Raw genomic sequence first — 9,393 nt, 5'->3', positions numbered from 1 at the left:
TTTTTTTTTTTTTTTTTTTCTCTTCCCTGATGTTAGGGAGCAGCTACATGTGTGAGCATGAGGAAGGGAATGGTAGAGGAGAGGTAGGTGACTGCTGAAATGAGTCTCCATTGGCCACAAATCTGTCCACCAGCTATGTCTGTGCCCTTGGCTTTGGTGCCTATCATGGCATCTTACTGTTCCCTGAGGGAGTGAATGGAAGGGATTAGAAATTGGTTTTAAAAATTCTTTGTCTTTTTCAGTTTATTTTACTGCTCAGGCAGAACAAGCAACAATGTTGGTTCAAACACCTATTTGCTTCAAACACCTATTTGACTTGAGTCTACTTAAAGATGCTTGCAGAAGCTTACTGCAGGATCCAAGGCTCATTTGAAGGTTTTTGTCTGGCCAAACTTACTGTCTCAATATCTTTGTATCCAATAAGTTGCCACTATTGCTAATGTTTTTAAGAAACTGCAAGTTCTGTGTCTGAAGTCTGCAAAGAAATCTTTCCTTAACCTCCGAAGTTACACAGTTTGATTAGCTTGTTTTTTTTGAGGGGAGATTGTGTTAGAAGCATTTCTGCATGAAGTTCTAGTTCAGTCGGATGTTTTACACCATCAGAGGTTAACCAAGGTCAGGTAGAATACAAGGACTTTTAGGATTTCTTTAAATCAGGCTAATGGGAAAAGATGGGTTGAAGTCATTCAAAGCCCCCATTTCCCAGACCTTGCAACAAACAGCCCTTTTGGCTGTTGTCTGAAGAAGCTGAAGCCCAAGAAGATAACTTGAATAGCACCACATGTTCTTAAACTTCTAGTGAGTAATTTTTAATTTTTAAAGCACAGGCAGGGTTTGACAGGAAGCCAGTGCAACTCCCTTGAAGCTGGAGTGCCATGCCTGAGTCAGTGCAGCGTGAGCTCAGAGCCTGGCGGAGGCCCCGAGCACAAAGGAAGGCTCCAGGAGTCTCTCAGGAAGCCAGCGCCGCTAAATGTGGCATGTTGGAACACGAGACTGACATCATCGTGAGTTCATAGGAGTGAAAGAACAAAGTATCAGCCACAAATTAGGCTGACCTAATTTTTAAGTTGCTGTTAAAAACTTAATAGCATGGCGTGTTGCTTGTGCGAGCTGTTTATTTCCATCCCAGCCTTAATACTTAATTTAAACTGCAAGTTAACATGCCAGAATGTCTCGGGAGCTGTTCAGGAAAGTGTGTGTGTTGAGGGGTAAGCAGAGGGGGGTGCTACAGACTTCCTTCCTTGGCTCTTTCTCCGCTCTGACCTCCATCTTCAAATGAAGGAAGTGATTAAAGACCACCCATCGTATACCTTCATCCTTCAGAATCAGTTTCCTGGAGGTAAAAACGTACGATTGCACACCAGAACCTAACTCATTCATATGTGCTTCTCACATATATGACTCTTAATATAACTGGAAGTCTGTGGAAATCCTGAAACACTTGCCAGCAGTTTCAATAGGAATTTATTTATAGCAAAATTTATTGTAAAGCTAAAAGGGAGTTACTTACAGAAGTATTTATGTTTGTAGACAACTGTTGCTTCCGTTGCTGAATACCTAAGAAATAAATGGATCTTGGAGTATAGAGCTCACATATTGTTTCCTAAGCATTTATTACTTGTTTACTTCTGCTAGGTTTTTGTATTGATATGTTTCTTCAGTTTTTGCAGAAATTTATTGAACTCTTTGAAATTGAGATTACTTTGAAAGAAATCGGTGCTTTTTCAGTTATTATTTAAAGGACTATGTAAATGAGCATTTAATAAAATGGAGAAGTATAAAATCTTGTTTATAGGTATATTTGGAACTGCACACTTCAAACAGTATAATACAAATGAACTCAGGCAATTAGTTTTTTGTTGTTCTCTCCTTTTCAAAATGCTCTAGAAGCCCAACGAGGATGCTACAAAAAAATTCCTGAAGACCCTGGCCTGTGACTAGGGCCCATCAAATAACAACTGTAGAATCCACTGCTCTGTTGAAAGCTCTTGTGATTGAAATGTTTTAACATCCTGATTCCTTTAAACTCTTTCAAACTGAACATAGTGGTGGTCATGTCTTGTCAGTTGCTTTTAAGAGGGATTAGTATATTTTGTGGTTACGTCACTCTTCCTTTACTTAAATGGTAATATTTATAGTGATGTAAGAGGCACAGCTGGGATGTATAAGTTTACTCTCTGCTCTTTCCTTCTGTTGTAAAGATATATATGGCTTCTCTTTTCAGTTGTGTAGTTATCATTCTAGAAATGTGGCTTTGGCACTACTCTTGATCTTGTATAACATGGTTCAAATTCAAAGAAACACTTAGCATCCTTTGGGAAAGACGTGCCAGAGCATACTAAGTGGAGTATAGCTTGGTGGGCTACCATGACTTGAGCTGCTGTTGCCGAACTGAATCCATGCTAGTACTGTCACGTCAATGAAATGAAAATCTGAAAACATCTGAAGTACGAAGCAGGTTGTAAGAATGACCTTTGTGGCTAGAAACTACCTGTGAAAACGTTCTCTCTTCCGAGTGTCTGAACTATCTCATCTTAGTGCGTGTGTGTCATAGTGAGAGGTTTGTGTCCTTGTCCAGGATCGGCTTCTGGGCCAGATACTTACCTCTTGACCAAGACTTGTGTGCAGGTCAGCAGTTCCTCCATGACGTAGTCATCACCCCTTCTTTCTCTGTACACCTCAGAATGGGATTGCTTTTTAGCAGGATTATTGCAGATGTCGGGTTTCAGCTGACATCTTGAATTATTCCAGCATGGTGATTGGGAGCTGTAGACCCTGCATTTCCCTCTCCTCCCCTCACCCTCACCTCCTAAAATAGACAAGCTATGCTGTCACTGTTAATTCAGCATTTTGTACCATTTACTACCATTAACTTGTTGCATGAATGTCATTTATGGGAAAACACCGTTAAACTTAAATATTTTGCTGAGTAGGAATGAGCTTACATTTGTATTTAGGTGACTTACTGGACCCAGCATCCTTTCTGATCCCTGTGGAAGGCTGAGAGGGTAACTGCTATGACAGATCTCTTAAGAATCTCTTATGTGCTTTTATCACTATACAGTATGCAATACTTAAAATATTAACTTGCCTTTGAACTTGCAGAGGTTTTTATTGAATGAGTTTGGCAGCATGTATAATTAATGCTTACTGAGTAAGTTTTTTAAAAGTTTAAAAACTTTTAAGTTTAAAAGAAATCTAGATTTTTCTCCATACAGCTGACAGGATGCGTACGCAGTGCAGTTCGGCACTGTATTTTCAGGCACAAGCAGGAAGAAACAAAGTATTAATGTTGACAGTTTAAAAAAAAAAAAATTCCTTCCAAACTTTCTCATGCCCTGATGAGAACGGGTTGAATGTACTTGTTGCCTTCCGGGAGAACTCGTGTCATTTCCTCAAATGGGTGAAAAACCATTGCATTTTAACCCGCCGCTGACCATGGAAGCAGTTTGCATATCTCTGTCCTTAAGGGAGATCGGCTCCCTGTGATCTTTAGTCATCTGATATAATTTTAGGCAAGAATCATTTTAAAAGTCTGATGCAAGAAATATACTCTGGCCTTGCCCAGCAGCTATTCTGATTTGTTCCCATATAAAATACCATTACGACGCATTTAATGCATACTAGTTGTATGAAGACTTCAGATTCCTCCTTGTATTTTCATTGTACAGTGATTATAAAACAGATTAAGGTTGCTTTGTTGTGGGGAATGTTTTTGGATCCTTTATTTACAGGCCCGTATTATTTGATCACCTCTCTTAGAATCCCTCTAACAAAGTCGGTCACTGGAGACTTTAGCTTTAAAAGATAGCTTTAAAGGCTAACCACTACTTATACCCTAAAGGTCAAAAAAATTTTTTTTTTTCAGTTCTTCATGGAAGGCTTTTTAAAGAACTAACACAGACTGATAGAATTGCTGTGCTTACTGCTTACTTAGCATTTCTCTTCAGAGCTCTCCTAATTTTACTCAGTTTCTTAGCAAAAAGATGGACCCAGTGCTGCTCAACAATACCAAGCTGGGTGGAGTGGCCGACACGCCAGCTGGCTGTGCTGCCATTCAAAGGGACCTTGTCATGTTGGAGAGTTGGGCAGAGAGGAACCTCACGAGGTTCAACAAGGATGAGTGCAGGGCCCTGCACCTGGGGAGGAATGTGCCAGATACCTCATGGGATGAAACTTTGGGGAAAGGAGGGGTGCTGTCATGCTTGAAAGTTCAGTCTCCCCTTAGCTTCGTGCTTGTTTGCTATGGCACTGCTATGTGCAGCTGAGGGAGGGCGCAGCCTGTGACCAGGCTGGTTGGTTCCTTTTGTTGCAGCCTAGGGAAGGCCCTTAAGCAAGAGCAAAAAGAATGAGGCTTCCATTTCAAATTCTGGAGAACGGGAAAATCGAAAGGTATTTAAATAAGGCCTGGAGGAGTGCTTATTTACCAGAAGTCAGGGGAAAATTTTATATCCTTTTGTAATTTGCTGTAATTGAAAGGATGTATATTTATTTTAAGTCAGCAAAAAAAAAAAAATCCCTGCTGTTAATGATGGAAGACTCCTGCCCACCCCACTCCCGTTCTTCCTTCTCCCAAGCATGAAGTGCTGAAGTTTCCACTTTAAACTTGGGTGGCTCATTCATATTTCAGCTAATTGTAATATGGTATCCTGTTTCTCTCCTCCGTTAGCCTTTTTAGCACCAAGGCTAAAAAGGAGGAGGGGAGATATAAAATGTTTCCGAAAATTACAGGAAATGTCTGCTCCTTTAGCAGTGTTGCCAGGGAATTTCCAAATGTGCTTACTGCTTATGGCTGAATTTGTAGCAGCTCAGTCTTCGATAGCGAGTGGATCTTGCTCAAAAAATGAAATCTTTTTCCAGTAAAATACGTTGAAATGAAATAGGTGTTTTTTTTATCTTGTCTGATCTTCGGAATGAGTTCCCCCTAATGGCAAAATGGGGACTTGGGCAAAATGGCTGTGGGCCCCACTCCGTGTGTCCATCTCAGTGAGTGCAGACTGGGTAGAAAACCCCTCAGTTATATACCTGAACCTCTCTAGCCAAGTGTTGGGCTGCTTATGTTTGCAAGGATTTTAAAGTTGTTACGCAAAGACAGCAAAGTAATTCTCTTTTTTTTTTTCTTTTTTTTTTCTTTTTTGTTTCCCCCCGTTGTGAGATGAGGTCAGTTTTGAGCCTGTTCACTGGCTTCTATGCTACGCTCTGCCCTCCTCGGAGCGGCTCTTCCCACTTTGATGCCCTCGGCCTTGCCTGGGTTGCGTCATGTGGGCCTGGCCCGGCTCGGCGGTGACGGTGACTTGTGTTACAGTGACTAAGCAGGGTTGTCATCTCTTGATAGTGATGACTTGAATCTTGCTTAACTGCCCAGGGAGCAGCTTGGAATTGACACTAATGTGCTTGTTTTTACTTCCTTGTATGAAAATAATAATTTAGTCTGTTCATGCGGCAACGTAGTGCTTTGGGTAGGGACTGTAGAGGTATGACTACATGCAGTGATTCGTAATGTGCGATTCCAGTATTGGCTAAGGTTTATTTTCAGTCTGGGCGAATGTGGGATCAGTTACCCAAAATGTGCTGTTTCATCAGCCTTTGCCCACTTCAAATGCAGCCGTAAGTGGACTAACTTTTGGCTGACTCCCCTATCAATAGATACTCAAAAGAACGTGTGAGGTCAGGTTTGCTTAAATTCACGCATACTTCATCTGTAAATGTTAGTTAAAGATTAGCCTTCCATCAGGAGGGAGATGGGTCTCAAGGCCACTGTGCATGTGAGTGGTTTGTTTTTTCTTTTTTTCTCTTGAGTCTTCAGCTTCTTCTGTTTGTTTTTTTCTTTTTATTTTTGTCTTAAATATTTCTAAAGTTGAGTGGGAAAATACTTGCTGTATTTTTTTCTTGTCTTTTAGCAAATGGGCCTTTTTTTTTCTGACCCCTTCCACTTGATTGAATGCTGTGATTTATAAATCTTTTCTCAGATGGCTTTTCATATGTTTGGGGAAGTTTTACTCCAAATAACTACACTGAAAGCGTAAACCCCATCTTCTGGTTTTTTTTTTTTTGTTTTTTTTTTTTTTTTGACTTGTAATGTTTCTTTTCCTTTTTTGTTTTTCTTTTTTTCTCCCTGTATTTAGGTATTTCCTTCTCCTGGCCTCTATATGTGGACCACACTCTTCTATTCAGCCTATTTAGAGGTTGACTTAAATGTAGGTGAGTAATTATTTTTGATATGAACCAATAATGAGTTAACATGAAAAGTACTCAGATTTTTCCATTGCTTTGATTTAGAGATCATATGGAGAGAATGATCTTTAAAAATCCATTGCAGCTCTTCATGGTTCCCAGTGTTCCCAGCACTAGGAAACTGCAATTTTTTTTTTCCTTTTTTTTTTTCAAATGGATTAGGTAAGCATTCATTATACATGTCACATAGAGTGATATACTGAGAATCTATAATAAAAAATAATACTTTCAAATGTAAATTCTTGTACATTGGGTGGAGAAGGGAGTCCCAGAATAATCTGTGTGGGAGCTATTATAGAGTGATGTAATGTATCAACAGCATATTCTAAAACTTCCCATGAGCTCACATTGTAGCAATCAGGTTTGTTTGCTATAATACATAATTAACCTTTATTATTCCACAGTGAGTGTCAAACAGGTTGGCTTCTTGGAAAGTGCAAGTGAGGATGACCTGTCTCATTGCTTGGAGTTAGTAATGGTGCACAAGCGAGATTTGCAAGACCATTGAACACAGAGGGGTATATTGAGTAGGACACAATGTCTTTTGGGCAGGAGATTAGGTTATCTGGTATGTGATCAGATTATCTGTTTTTTCTGGTATCATTATTTGTTACAGTAAACGGTATCAGACTGTTGTCTAGAAGGAAACTATCAATTTTTGCCTATCCCAGCTATCTGTGTGGTGATCAAATGCATGGTGAGAAATAGATGTAGAAGTAAATAAAGTGCTTAATCTAAACCAGAGCTGTATTTCTGCAGTTTGTTTGTTGAAGACTGATCAGATTTTTTTTTTTTTCTGACCTTATCCCTGCATGTCATAGTTCTCTTAGTGTCTTGGACTTTTCTTTAGAATAAGTAATCAAAATTAAGAAGTAATTAGTCAAGCAGAATGAAGTACAGCAGGTTGCTGAACGGTAGACTCTGCCTCATTTCCTCCACTCTGTCCTCCGATAGATTACACTTGCCTTTATAATGAACGTACAATGTCTAATCTGAAATGTATGAAACTTAGTTTTGCAGAGCAGAGAAAACAACACTGCTCTGTTCTGACTGCATATGTAGGTCTAGAATGCAGATACACTGAAAACAGGACAGGAAGGAGCAGGCAGGCAGTGTGGTCATACAGAAAAGCACAGGAGAGCCAGGGGAGGAGGAGGGAAGTCTGCTCTGCCACCCTCTACCTGACTTGAGGAAATGATGTCCTTGTGAGAATGATGACACTACATGAGTCACTGGAAAAGCCAGGAAACACCCTCCCTTTCCTAGTCTAAAGAAAATGAACCTGAGTCTTGTATCATCTTATGTACAAATGTACATCTTATGTACAAATACCTGAGGGGAGAATATAGGGAGGATGGGCCCAAACTTTTTCTCAGTGGTGGGCAGTGACAGGACAAGGGATAATGCATATAAATTTACAAAAAAAAGACAACAGAGGCAGTTCCATCTCCATGTGAGGAAGAACTTCTTCACTGTAAGAGTGACAGGGCCCTGGAACAGGCTGCTCAGGGAGGCTGTGGAGTCTCCTTCTCTGGAGGTCTCCAAACCCGCCCTGTGCCCCATGCTCTGGGTGTCCCTGCTGGAGCAGGAAGGTTGGACTAGATGATCTCTAGAGGTCCCTTCCAGCCTCAACCATTCTGTGATCTTCTAAATGAGAGGCATTTGTAATTTTACCCTCTGTGGTCTGCATAGCAGCATGTAAGATCGAAGCTTCTTGTAACATGGTCAACTTTTCTTTGCAGATTTTACACTTTACTGTTTTGGCCTCTGGAATTTATTTTCTTGCTGAATCCAGGGAAAATTTTGCCTTTTCTTACTTAATACAAATTGTATTTTGCATACACTCTATAAGCATATGCTATCATTACTGAGGCAAGCTAAGGCAGGGATTAGCATTCTGTCTTCTTGATTGTCAGACAGTCTACAGTAACTTTGGATGGCTTTTATTTCAAATCTTTCTGAGGCTGCTGAAGGAACGTTTTAGGTAGGTATTGAGTGGAGTAAGGGGGCTAGTGTGGAGCATCTTACAGAGATCACAGAAAAAATTCTGGTTCCGAAGTTACGAGTTCTCATCTGTTGCAGGAGTTTGTTGGTGAGGACCACATGTAGCTATGGTGGTGGGGACTAGTGCTGATAGTGGCACAGCTACTGAACCACTGGCAGCTCCCGGCTCTGTATACCAGAGCCAAATAGTTCTTTGAAGGAGATGATGTGCCAAGTCACATGCATACTGCAGTTTAGCAGCTACAGTCTGTGTTTTGATTCAGCTCTTGGGACTGCTCTCTTTTTTTTTTTTCCTTCTTTCACTGTTGTCCACTCTATGAAACATCAAACAGATTGCACAGAGGATAGTGGTTGTCTGTATTATTTTTTATTTATTTATTTCTTGTATGTGCATGTGTTTGCCTGTTCAGCAAGTGGAAGAATGCATGATTTTAAAAACCATTTCTTTTTCAGATGTCTCTAGATGGGTGTCCAAAAGTCTCCCTTGAGGCCTTCTGATGTTCAGATGCTGTAAAATATTTCTGGCATTTTGCCATGTAGCAGGGATGGGTGTGGGAGCCTTGCTTTAAGGAACCTGACAAAGCAGCCATTAGTGACATTGTAAGGAAAATTGCTTCGTGTTTATGGCACCAAGGTTCAACTTCAAGGTTATTTTCCTACGTGAGCTAGAGATCTTTCAGAGATTGCAGCAAACCTTCTAGAAACTGCTCGTCCCATAAGCTAAGAAGAACTGGAGCATAATTCTGAGGGCTTTTAACATGTATTCCTGTCAGATTTATTTCTTCAAAAGTAACTTCTATAATATGAGCTGAAGTCTGAGAACTCTAAAATAAAGATCCTCCTATAATATAAGGGAAGAGCTTGGACTCGAGTTGGTAGAAGTAGAAATTAAGGTTGTATACAAAATGTGAATTATTTTTGAATGAGGAATCAAACAGGTATGATTTGGTACTTAGGTACCAGATTCTCCATTATGTGGTTGTCTTTTCTTTTACATCCAAGTCATTTGTGGAATGAGGCAAGGATCCTTGAGGGGAAGAAAGAATATGTAGTTCTGTGGTATCATAAATACTAAAGAATCCAGATTTGTTTGCCTGGAAGATGGCATGCAAACATTTAGTTAGATAGGGTTTTGATTGTTTTGATTCTTTAAAA

At 40.1% G+C, this 9,393-nt stretch overlaps 1 protein-coding gene across 1 annotated transcript in view; it reads left to right on the top strand.

The window, feature by feature from the left end:
- The window catches only part of LOC112942337 (dual specificity protein phosphatase 16-like), a gene marked incomplete at its 3' end in the record, with an annotated part of 52,732 nt that overhangs the window by 22,162 nt on the left and 21,177 nt on the right, over positions 1 to 9,393 (top strand). The window contains exon 2 of the mRNA XM_026033242.1: positions 6,126 to 6,197. The remainder of the gene's footprint in view (positions 1 to 6,125; positions 6,198 to 9,393) is intronic.

The sequence above is a fragment of the Nothoprocta perdicaria genome, unplaced genomic scaffold, assembly GCF_003342845.1.
Source record: "Nothoprocta perdicaria isolate Ctin4 unplaced genomic scaffold, notPer1 scaffold_126, whole genome shotgun sequence".
Lineage (NCBI taxonomy): Eukaryota > Metazoa > Chordata > Aves > Tinamiformes > Tinamidae > Nothoprocta > Nothoprocta perdicaria.
Note: the sequence above shows the minus strand (reverse complement) of the source record. Positions and strands in the feature narration are given on the sequence as shown.